Source organism: Furipterus horrens, unplaced genomic scaffold, assembly GCF_987537825.1.
Source record: "Furipterus horrens unplaced genomic scaffold, mFurHor1.1.pri manual_scaffold_1, whole genome shotgun sequence".
Lineage (NCBI taxonomy): Eukaryota > Metazoa > Chordata > Mammalia > Chiroptera > Furipteridae > Furipterus > Furipterus horrens.
In genome coordinates, this window is record NW_028327171.1 from 65,921,412 (window position 1) to 65,934,423 (window position 13,012).

The following is a 13,012-nucleotide window of genomic DNA, read 5'->3' on the forward strand; positions in this document are numbered from 1 at the left end:
ATTGGTAAATTGTTTTTATTTTTTTCCTTTTTCTTTCTTTTGTTCTTTTGAAAGAGAAAGTACATTAACAATTCTGACATCATTGTCTTCGCCTTATACTGTAAATGTAAAAAATCTGATTTTATCATCATTAAAAGTGCTAATGAAAGATAAATGGTAGCTTTATAAAAGCCACCACTATTAGTCACATATAACACAAAGGGCCATTGGTATTTTTTTATGTCACCTAATTCAGTGCATATGAGAAAAGGGAGACTTTTTTAGACATTTGTAAATCTTCAGGAAAGAAGAACATCTTTCATACATAAATCTAAAAATATTTTCTTAAGAATTGAAAATATAATTTAAAACAAAATTTTTCTAGCAGTTAGCTGAAACAGAAGTTGTCTGTCTGCTGCAGCGGATGTCTATCAGTCTCCCAGGCACGGTATGTACCAGCTGAAGTCTGTTACAGGGAGACAAGCAGAAGGGCAACATGATAGTCAAAACAGGATGAAACCACAGTCTAAACAAGATGACATGAGCATTTGTGCAATTAACAGCATCAGCAAAAGGAAAGTTGTGTTTGGAATATTCTGTCAGGAATCCAAAAAAGACAGAATGCTTATTTTGCCACAATACTGGTATATTCTATCTGGCTAAAGAGAACCAATTGCATGATGGGAAATACTGCACAGACACTTGGAGAGGACAGAACAGAAGCTGGTGGCAAAGTCCTAAGAGTAAAAACCTTCCCGTGGCTGTTGCTGTTGTAGGCAAGCTCACCTCAGATCAAAAATTCATTCCATTACTCATCTGCAACTGCTTGCAGAGACTGTCCTGAGGCTGCTAACTTTGTACAAGACATTGTATTGGCTTTTCAGTATGTATTATTTGGTTTCATTTTTGAAACAAGTGTATGTGGTCCATATCATTAATCCTAATTCACAGATGATGGAACCACGAGAAACAGTTTTGAACATCAGAAGAGTGGAATGTCCAAGAACTGTGAAGTTATAGAAATCTATGTTGAAATACATGCTGTTCTGTGTTTCATAAACTCCAGGGAGAGTAGGCAAAACACTTCTTTTTTCTGGACTTGATTATTCTTAAATACAGTATACATTTTGAACATGTATGAGGATATAATGAGATTATTGGTTTTCATACAGGTTTTGCTGCAGAATTTCTAGTTATCTAACTCAACATTCATTCTACTAGTTCATCCTTTCCATAGATTAAAAAATAACAAAAATAAACTGCATAGTTTACCACTAATCAACAAGTCAGAACATGAATCAATCTTTATAGCATTTTCATTTGAGCCATTTAGATGTATCTTATAATTAGATATATTTATTTTTAATTTTCATGAATCAGAGCCTTTGCTTTCAATTTTGTCTTTAGTGATGATTTGTTAACAATTATGTTTTTTAAAAATATATTAGTATTCATTAAAATCAGGTGTTATTCAAAATCTGCTTTCAGAAGAAACTGGGAGGTATCATATGACTCAGAGTACTTGTGCATCTCTAGACCATTACATTGTGGGAATAGTAAATACTTTATGAACATTAATGAGAAATTTAGAACATTAGACTCTCATGACAGGAATACAGGGGCACTGGCCTCTGTGGTTGGTGCCCTTTGCCTTAACTACTTCTTGAGAACACGGTAATAATTCCTGCCACATTATATCTGTATTCTTATTGACTTATCCAGATTTTCAAGATTTTTACAGCCAAACTTTTGTGATAGTTTAAAGGTTTAGAGAACTATCCTTCTCTATGAATTCCAGACATCATATGGTAGCTCATTACAAATATAAAATCTGAGGTCCCACCTCAGAACTGCTGAATTTAAATCTGCTTTTTTACAAGATCCCCAGGTGACATGTGTGTATATTGATGTTTTTGTAGTATTGTTCTACAAAACTCAAGTAATAAAAACTATGATTTTGCTTGTTGTATTTTTTTTTTTTTTTTTTTTTTTGTGGTGAGAATAGAACAAGATTTAGGTTGCCTTTATCTTCTAGTGAGAAAAGTTGGAATGTAGGAGAAAAAAGAGCTGCTATCCTTTCAGATGCAAAAATAACGTGGGATTATTGAATTGTATTATTTTTAGATATTGGGATTTTAAGTTAAGTCTAGGTTATTTTAGTGACTTAATGATATTAATCTCCTTAGAAGCATTCTCGTTTTTGTTGCAAAAAGACTTTAACATTGTTTTTGTTTGTTTGTTTGTTTCCCCAACACATATTATTTGAAAATATAGCATGTTTATTTGGGGTTAAAATGCTTCATGCAACAATGCTTGCAACTGAGTAAATATGACTTAGTTTTGATGCAACTCTTATGAATGACAGTATAATCTATTGGGAATATAATAGGGTTTTCCAATCTTGCTGAACAGATTTCAAATGTGAAGCAATAGTAATATAAATTTTTCTTAGTCAGTGAGAGTTTCACGCAATTAAATTAGAATGCATAGTAAGATCTATGTAAGTAGGAAATCATTTATACAAAGTAAGCTACTTATTCAGGTGAACCAGTTTCTCACATCAAGGCTGTGTAATAAGTGAAATACATTAATTTTTAAAAATACAATAAAGATTAAATTAAAAATAAAAAAAGAAATTTGTTTAAATTACCAAATTATCCAATTTAACATTACATACTTAAGACCCTGACTTTTTCTCAATGGGTTTTCTTTGACCTTCATTTCAACCCTGATGCTATCAGAACTTTTTTTATAAGTGTTGTATTCAGAATAGAATTTTGAGGTTCCATTTGCATATACTTTATAATTCCAAAGTTATTTGTGTTTTTGCAAAGCAGAAGTTGCCCCTGACTTGTATCGGATTCTATTTTTCTTGCTCAGCATTCATTCAACAGTTTTACCTTATCCATGATGGCCTCCTTCTTCTGCTTAAGATTAAAGGAAAACTAAAAACCAAAGTCTATATACTCCAGCAAAATAAAGATGTATTTATGGCATTAGAAAAATCAGCACTGGTGAATTCAGGCTAGTAAACACAATGAATTGGAAAAAGAAAATTAAATATAAGAAAAAAAAGATGAACTACTAAACCCAGGAAACCCTCTGAAATATCTTTTAAATAATATCCAGGCTGCTTTTGAGCCTGGACCACATAGGAACATTCTAGGATTGATGACAATGTAGTCACCTTCCTTTTATTTGAAACTCTCAAAACCAATATTTTCACAATCTGCAAGAACCTAATAACCTTGGCTTGAAATAAGAGTTAAATCTCTAATATTATAATTAACAAAATATAAATTTGGATTAGTTAGCAATTTAAAAATGCTTCCTTCTCATATGAGTTCTAGAAATGTTAATATTATTACTTTTTGCTTAAAATTTTTAAATTCAAATGCAATTGAACATCTAATAGACTATGTCATCTATGTTCTTAAAATTTTTAAATCCTCTAAAAATTCTATAAAATCTGAATAACCTATATGTAATTAGAGAGACTATTATTTTATAAAAATTATTTTCAACCATTAATATCAATGTAGTCATTTAAAACTCATTATGCATTTTTATATAAATTATACCATGTTTAAGTATAATTGAACAAGATACTGTTAACACCATCTTTAAAATGAGGTTAAGAGATTTGGCATGGCTTAGCTCAAGATCTAAAAGTTAGTAAGTATAGAACCTGGATTCAACTCCAAGACCTCTGCCTCAAACCCTTTGTCCACAGAACCATGCGGTGACCACCTCACTCAACTAACTCAGTTGCTTGCTCCCTTTAAACCTTGCAGTACTCTGTGTACCCATATTTGACTTTTTAATCCCTTTCTTTGTGGTGTTTCAAATGACTTTCTTTAATTATGTTTATTATGCATTGACAGCTCTTCCTCACTTTTATATTCTTTTAATTTTTTTCAATCAGCGCAATAACCTTTATCTGTTCCTCCTGAATTTTATCATAGTAACTCTGAAAACTTGTGGAATTTCCTAAGGTTATTTTCTATTCCCATTCTTTTCCTTTGAAGTGCTGGGGATGCCACTGTCCACAAATGATCTGCTAAATTAATGATCATGTTCACGATTCAATCATCAAAGTCACTAATTAAAATGCTCAGCAATAGGTCTGGAACCAACCACTGCAGAACGTTACTTATGTCACCTGAACTTGGCAGTGACCCATCAAATGCAATTCATTGACTATAATCCTATAGCTCTGGCTGTGATCTAATGGTGGTTGAAACAAGACAATACATCCCAATATATTGATGACTTTTGGCATGATGTACAGATCTAAAACCAGTATGAAAGAAAAGTGTATTGGATCTATTTCCTTCCTTCAATTGGACACATTTGTCATTCTATTATTGATGCAATCAATCTTAAAGGACATAGTATATACACCTTACTGGGAATTTGAGAATTAATAAAGTAGCTCTTTTTTTCTGCACTGGTAATTAACAGAATAGTTATTCTTTTGCACATTGCTAGTGCTTGAAAGAAATGTTTTACATGGATTGTTCATAGCCTATTACAATGAATATAATCTCCTGCCCAAATATCATTATGAAGACATTCTTTCCATTTGTACTAGCTGTATTATGTTTATAGTGTGCATGCGGTAAGCACATTCACATACTTAGAAATCTAAAAAGCCCAAAGATGAGTGGATCTTCTCTTTCCTGTGTGTCATTTAGAGATGCAAAAGTTCCTCCTTTGTATCTCTAAATAACAGTTTGAAGAGTCAATACTTCAATTTGCTATTAATGCTGGTACCTTGTTATTTTCAGTACCCAATATCATTGTTAGGGCCACAAGTGGTTTTGGAAAACTTTTCTCTTTATATGTTTACCTTTTCATTCGCTCTTCTGAAATTGTGCAAGCTAGAATATCCCACATTCTTAAACTCACTACACTGTTCATGGTTCCTTTTATTATTAATTTTTTTACGTTTCAATATGAAAGTTCTAAATTAGTTTTCTACATTTTTACTTGTCAATACACTAGCTGACAAAGAGATTCAAACTATATCCTTCTCTCAGCGGTCACTGCAGTCAGCATTTTGACCAATACTAATCTGTTTCTATAAATTAGTTCAGATGCTTGCTGACCTTGTGATTCACATCTTTCCTGGAACTTAATTAAATAATTGAACAACAATCAACTTATTGATGCTCAGGGGCCCCTCAAGCTGGAAATGTCAATATTAATTCTCTTTTACAGAAGCAAATTCAGGGTTAATTTAGAGCTATTGGTCTGCTTTGTTAAATATGCCAAATGCACACTTGGTTGTGCCTCCTTGGTTGATTTGTTACTGTACAAGGGTTTGCTTATTTGTTTTCCCATATACCATTGTCTTGATTAGAAAATTTCACGTAACATACACTGCTCCTTTTACATCTTCAGCAGTAGAAAATGCTTAAGTACATTTGTAGTATTTCCAGAAGTAGTTACATAAGGAATAATAATATCTAACCTCTTTTGAAAATAAGTGAACATTTTAAAAATAAATAATAGTTATCAAAGTTTGAATGGCATAGGGTAGTCCTGACCCCAGGTTCTGCCAGATCAGCTATCAGAACAGGGTGATCAGGCCAGGCTTGAATCAGTTTATTTTGCCTCTAGATAGGGTCCTCATTTTGCTCATCTTGAAATTACATGTTATTAACAACCTAGAATTGTCAAGCTCAGTGAAATATACAGGAGATTTATCAATAAGTCAGAGGGACAGATTACTAATTTTAATGACAGACAACTGATAAAGAGACCACATAGTTGTATTTGGGGATCAACACATTTCTCTGTAGGAAAGTGATACTGAAAATAATTTATAAGAAATCTATGTACGTGAGCAAAAACAAGGAAGCCAGGAATTTAGATACTGTGAAGAGTCATCCTCAGATAAAAGAGCAATAGACACTGTCTGGCCTTTGCAATCTCAACTCTCAAAATTGTTCAAAGCTGGCTATTACCTTTTTTCAGAGCATTCTTCTTAGATCATCTTTTGGTGACTTCTTCATTAAGACAAATTGATATAATTACCTGTGCAGGGGTTCCAAACTCCCTGTCCATGTTGTGACAAAGCTTTTCTGAGACATAGTAAGATGGTATAAGGATGCAGTGATTTTCTTTCCTAGAAAAGAGTTGTACTTTCTTCTGAGATTTATATATATATATATATATATATATATATATATATATATATATATATATATACTTTTACTTTTTAGTATTAGATATTCTTCCAATCACAAAACTAAGATGAGATGAGATGGCAAAATATTTTTAATAATAATCATTAACAAAAAATTGGAAGTTTTCTAATGGTGCTAAAATTAAAGAAGACATTTAATTGCAATGAAAATCTCAGCTAGAGACCACCAGTAGTGTACACTAAAGCAGCACCCCATCTCATGATACATGCTTTTTGTTCCAGAAGCAATTTGGTCACATAATTATGACATACAGTACAGGTGAGGTACTTCTGCAAATAAATCTTGTGTTGAATTAAATTAGTTATGAGTTCTGGGATGCCTCATACTCTCTGCTAGACAGTGGCACACTAGTAAATGATGCTGCTACATATTTAAAAACAGGATGGACAGGGGGACCACTTAATTTATAACCTTTATGATATGTGTTGTAAATAATTTTGCCATGATGGATTTCCAGCCACCAAGGTGAAGTTTCTTCACTGAGCATTGAATTGAAAAGAAAGCACATGTCAGCTGAGCAAGCTGAGCAGGTAGAGGCTTCAGCAGACCACTTCCCCTATGAACCTACTATTGTAGCTTTATTAGAAGCATGTCAACATTTTCCATTTTGTAACAAGCATTGATATTGGACTTAAAAAATGAAAAGGATCCAATATAAACAAATTAAAGAAAAATTATAGAAAGTTATTTTAACTGTTACCTTAAACCACATTTTTACCCAATTTTTAAGCCATTTCCTAAATGACTATGCCTAAGGCAGTAAAATTTGGACAAAGATATTTACTGTTTTATTATCTTCTGGTTAGGTAAATTATACTGTAATGTAGACATTAGATATGCTCTGCAGACATTAATTTCCCAGTAGGGAAATAATTTAGAAACTTGTTCTAATGTCAAGGAAATAGCTCGTCGTATGCATCATGCCTAATATACCTTGTGGGTAATCAGTGTGTATTGTTCATGGTGATAGCAAGTCTTGGAATCTCTTATTTGGAAAAAGAAAATTTAAAAGAAGTAGTATATTTTCCTTCCCAGATATATGTGTTTCCCAAAACCCCGATTTTCTTTCATAGCCACATTCTTGCAAGCTTCAGAATACCACTAATTTTTCAACTTTTTAAAAAAAAACTTTCTTTGGATTTATTGAAATGAAAAAAATTTTTTAAGTGAGAACGGTCACTCAAAATCAACTAGCAGACAGTGCATAAGAGGAACCAGAGTCCCTAAACTTTCATACCCAGTTTTCAAAACCCAAAGTGATTCCAATAGAAAAGATAGCCAAATTAGAAATAATAGCAATGCATTAAGTTATAAATGCTTATTCAAAAATGTCAATTTACATGATATCTTTTTCAAGGGAAAAACACACAAGATCATATTTGTGCTTTATTTCAGTATGATTGTAAGGTAATAAGTAGTGCATACATCACAAGTATTATGGTGAAGAATAATAATAATAATATAGAAATCATTTAAAAGCCAGTAGTTGACACTCAATTAGTATTTACTGTTAAGATGTGTAGGTGCAGTATATCAAAATATTTTGGTTTTGACATTTTATGTTGCCAAGATTGTTATGGCAATAATTGGGAAGCCATTTTTTCTGGGCCAGGTGCTGTGCTAGCTCCTGAGATACAAAGATGAGTGCAGCTGGCCCTTCGTATCATGAGTTCTGCATCTACAGTTTCAACCAACTGTTGAACAAAAACATTTTTTTAAATAAATGTTAGATTGTTGCTGATGAGTACTATGCAATTAGACCTATGATGGTTGCCTCTGGACTGAACTTATTCAGACTTTTTCTCTTGTTTTTATTCTTTAAACAATACAGTATAACAACTATTGACATAGCATTTACATTGTATTAGGTGTTATAAGTAATACAGAGATTATTTAAAGTATACAGAAGGATATGCATAGGTTATATGCATATACTATGCCATTTTATATAAAAGATGAGCATCCATGAATTTGGGTATTTAAGGGTTCCTAAAATTAATGCCTCACCAGTACAGAGGAACAACTGTACCTTTATCTATCTTTAAAAGCCCTTAGCCCATCAAGACTTTATGACTTAAAAAAATTATAAAGCACTATATTTAATCTTATTTTTAAAGCTACACAACATTTTCCTATTATATATATTCAATAAAAAATTAATTAAGCAACTACCATAGCTTAACCCTATGCTAAGTGCTAAGTAGGGCTGGAAAAGCCCCACCAATATCCTTTGCCTCATCATTGGGCTCTGCTGACTTCCACATGTCTGTAAAGTACTGGAAGATGATGTGCACAAGCTCTCTCACTTGATACCACCCTCTCCAAACTGGATGGCTCTGAAGTATGCATGTGTAATCTGTATCCCATAAATTTTCTCATGAAACTAAGCTCTGAGGCCTGCAGTATCTGCCTTAATATTGCTCTTTATTGTTAGCTAGGCTTCCCTATACCATTCCTCTAGTGTTTTTCTGCACACCTCACAAGTAAAATTACTGTATTCAAATCTTGGCCTCAGGGTATGCTTCCAGGTAACTGGCTTACAATTTCATAGGGTGATCATGTACAGAAGTTACAGAAAGCGTTTTAAAAATTATCCTTCATTGTAGGGTATTATAGGAAAAACAATGCCCTGAGAATAAAGGACCAGAACCCTAGTCCTGGCTTCTTCACATATTACCTCAGAAACAAGGACACTTGTCTTTCCTGGACTCACCTATCTCTTATTTGTCAATAAGAGTTTGGATGGCTAAACGTTCTAGAATTTTTTCAAGGTTAACTTTATGATAATGAGTATAAATGCCTAGAATTTTTGCTTCCATAAATAACTTGCAATATGTTAAAAGTTTGAGTGTAGATAGATATTTCTGAGGACCCTGAGAACTCTTCTGTTACACTTATCCACTCATTCATTCATTCAGCAAAATTTACTAAATATCTGCTCTCCACACAGCACTGCAGTTTTTCATTGTCCAAAAGGCAGCTACTAGCCACATGTAACTAACTTTAAATTTGGATTAATTAAAAAAGTAAATAAAAGTAAAAATTTAATTGTTCAGTCCTTGTAACAACATTTCAAGTTCTCAATAATAGCCGTTGTGTCTAGCGGCTACTATACTGGATGGCACAATTATAGAATATGCCTATCATTGAAGAAAATCACATTGGATAGAATGGCTCTGAATGGTAAAATCTTAACTCAGACAACTAGCCTTCAAGAAATAATATCTAAAACATCCAGTAAAATGTCACTAAGTGATTGAATATAGTTATATAAAGGGGATATTTTCAACCACACACTTTTATGTCAGTTAGATGTAAGTGTTTGGGGAAGACTTCATGGTAGATAGAGAAACTGAAGGTTAGAAAAGTACACTCTTACAGACATTGTAAGCATTTGAATAGAATCAGGTCAGGAAAGTTCGAATATTGATTAGACTTGACAGAGGGAAAGAGAAAACCTACATACATAGAGTAAAATCATAGAATAATTAAATAGAGGTTCTTAAAATATACCCTTATGGTCACTATATTTAAAGCTCTTTGTATATAGTGGTTGTAAAAATATGTAGATGAAACTTACAGAAACAGTTGAAAGTTTGACATATATTAATTTTCTTACTTGATGCAAACTGTTTCAAATGCTGAAGTAGAGCAATTTTGAAGAGAAAAAAACTACCTTTGTACTAATCATCATATTTTTGTCATCCATACCTTTCTTATTTGTATCCACCACAACACCTAACACTAACAAATGCCTATTGAATGAATTGATATTTAATCATCATCCTTTAATTATTGTGATTTTTTAAATATAAGGTGATTTAAAACATTTTTTCAATGTTCAGTATAGTTTAGTAGCATTTATATGTGTTAATTTCCTTGGTTTGGATTCAAGTACTTAGTTCTATGACCTTGAGCAAAATGAGTGAATCCTTCTTCACCTCAATTTCCTCAGCTATAAATGAGTTAATAATATTATTTATATACATCATGAGGTGGCTATAAGTAGTAAATCAACTTAATAATCTAAATACACTTAGAAGAGTGTCTGACACATATTAAATTCTCTTTAAAGGTTTGTGAATAATGTTGTTCCCATTGTTTTCAGATACTCATTAGTGCAGCTGAGCTCCACTAAAAATAAAACCTGAGTTAAGGTTTTCATCTATATAATTAGATGAGTCAGCAACACTATTATTGCTAATGAGCGAACACATCTCTTTGTTTCTTTAAATGGGACATGCTAAAAAGTGCTTCACTTTACTTATTAGCTACCTTTTTTTAAAAACCTGAAAAACCTATTTTGGTAAGTACTTTGATATTCCAGATAGGTGTTATAGAATATTCTTCCTCATCCTACACTATCAGTATGAATTTCATAGCTTCATCTTTCTGTATTTTTAACTGAAGGTAGAGCATATTTGTTACCCAGATATTAAATAAAGTGCTGAATCTAAGACCCTGAGCCACTTGACCTAAATTCTGATCTCTTAATGGCAGAGGTTCTACTGCTTTGTCTAACAAGGGTCTCTGTATGTTCTAGATGTGTGCTAATTATGTTGATTTTCCTAGGAGTGTTGTTGAGGTCATGATGTCATCTCAAGAGCAATGGATGCTTGAGAGTTGTTGAATATTTAATTTTCAGAAGAGGTCAAAGGAAAGATATGTTACGCTACTTTTCAAGTATTTTAAGAGAGAGAAAATGAGAAGTTCAAACAAATCCATAAAATTAACTGAGGGAAACCTCCAAATATACAACCCCAATCTGAAAGAACAGTGATACCATTCTGATATATGAATAACATATTTATGGAGTGATTAAATACCCTTATTTTGTTTTAATTACAAAATTTACATTAGCAAATGCATACTGTGTATTCTGCCTGTGTACTCAGCAGTTGGTGTTGTATCTATTATTTTTAAAAAGTGTCATGATTATTATAAATAAAATACTAAAAGAAAATCTATACACCTGTACATAAATATCTTGTTAGGTGTTTCCTGGGAAATATACATATAGTTACTTAAACAACTTAGAGTAATTATTAAGAAATTGTGTAGATTCCAAGAGATAGTTTATTCATGACTACTTTTTTGGTTATATTTTTTAATTTTATTTTTTAAGTATATTTTATTGATTATGTAGTTACAGTAGTTCCAATTTTTTCCCCCTTTTCTCTCCTTTGCCCAGTACTCCCCTTCCCTCCAGCAATCCCACCCCTCTTAGTTCGTGTCCATGGGTTGTGCATATAAGTTCTTTGGCTTCACCCTTTCCTATATTATTCTTAACTTCCCCTGTCTATTTTGTACCAAACAATTATGCTTCTTAATCCCTGCACCATATCTCCATTTCTCCCCCTTCCCCCTCCCAGCTGATAACCCTCCAAACGATCCCCATACCTATGATTCTGTTCCTATTCTGGTTTGCTTAGTTGGATTTAGTTTTTATTTTTTAGATTCAGTTGTTGATAGTTGTGAGTTTGTTGTCATTTTTGTGTTCATAGTTTTGATCTTCTTTTACTTAAGTAAGTCCCTTTGACATTTCATATAATAATGGCTTGGTGATGATGAACTCCTTTAGCTTTACCTTGTCTGGGAAGCTGTTCATCTGCCCTTCCATTCCAAACAATAGCTTTGCTGGATAGAGTAATCCTGGTTGCAGGTTGCCTTTCATCACGTTGAATACTGCTTGCCAGTCCCTTCCTGCCTGCAAAGTGTGCTCTGGGAAATCTGCTGATAGTCCCATAGGCAGCCTCCTGTAGGCAACTCTCTGCCTCTCTCTTGCTGCCCCCAGGACTCTCTCTTTATTTTTCACCTTTGGCATCTCAGTCATGATGCGTCCTGGTGTGGTCCCCTCTGGGCCCAGCTCGCTCGGGACCCTCCATGCTTCCCGGACCCGTATGTCCATCTCCTTCACAAAATTTTGGAAGTTTTCCTTATTTTTTTAAATTCTTACTTCCTCATTCTGCACTGGTTGACCGTTTTATTCTTCCTTATGTTTCAAATCATTGATTTGAACCCCAATTTCCTTCCCTTCACCATTGGTTTTCTGTGGATTTTCCTTCGTTTCACTTAGCATAGCCTTCACTTCTTCTCTTATGCGTTTGCCATACTCAAGCATATCTGTCAAACCTGTGAGCATCTTTATCACCAGTGTTTTGAATTCTGCATCTGTTAGGTTGTCTATCTCCTCATCGCGTAGTTCTCCCACTGGAACCTTGATCCGTTCCCCTTTTAGAGCCATACTTCTCTGTCTCCTCATTCTGACAGGCTCCTGTGTTTGTTTGCCTCCCTGTCCCAGGTAGAGCTGTCAGTCCTGTTACATTGTAAGGGGTGGAGCCTTAGGGATTCGTCAGTGCAGGGCGACCTGTTTCACCACATTGTGGTGCTGTTTGTGGGGGAGGGGTCCGAGAGGGAACAATGCTTCCTGCCCAGCACTGGCCCCTTTTCCAGGCACCTCTCCCACTTCCTTATCAGACTAGCGCCTCTCTAGCTGCTTCCCTGGCCGTTGTTCCCAGAGTGGGTGGGTCTGCGGAAGTTCTAGGACCGTGGGGGCCCTTTAAACAATTGGACTCTGCTCAGAGACTGGGAGTGTCTGCCTCCACCCCAACCCCCACTGATCTGCACAGTTAGAAGCAATGAGGCTTGGTTTTCCCTGGTGCTGGGACCATGAGCTTCGATGGTGAGGAGCTGGGAACACTCCCCAGGTGTGCTTCCCAACTTTTTAAAAGGTGTGACTGTGCTTTCTGCTGGCCTGCCTCTGCTGCTGCTGCTACCGCTGCTGCCACCACCATACCGCATCCTCTCTGCCCCAGCTC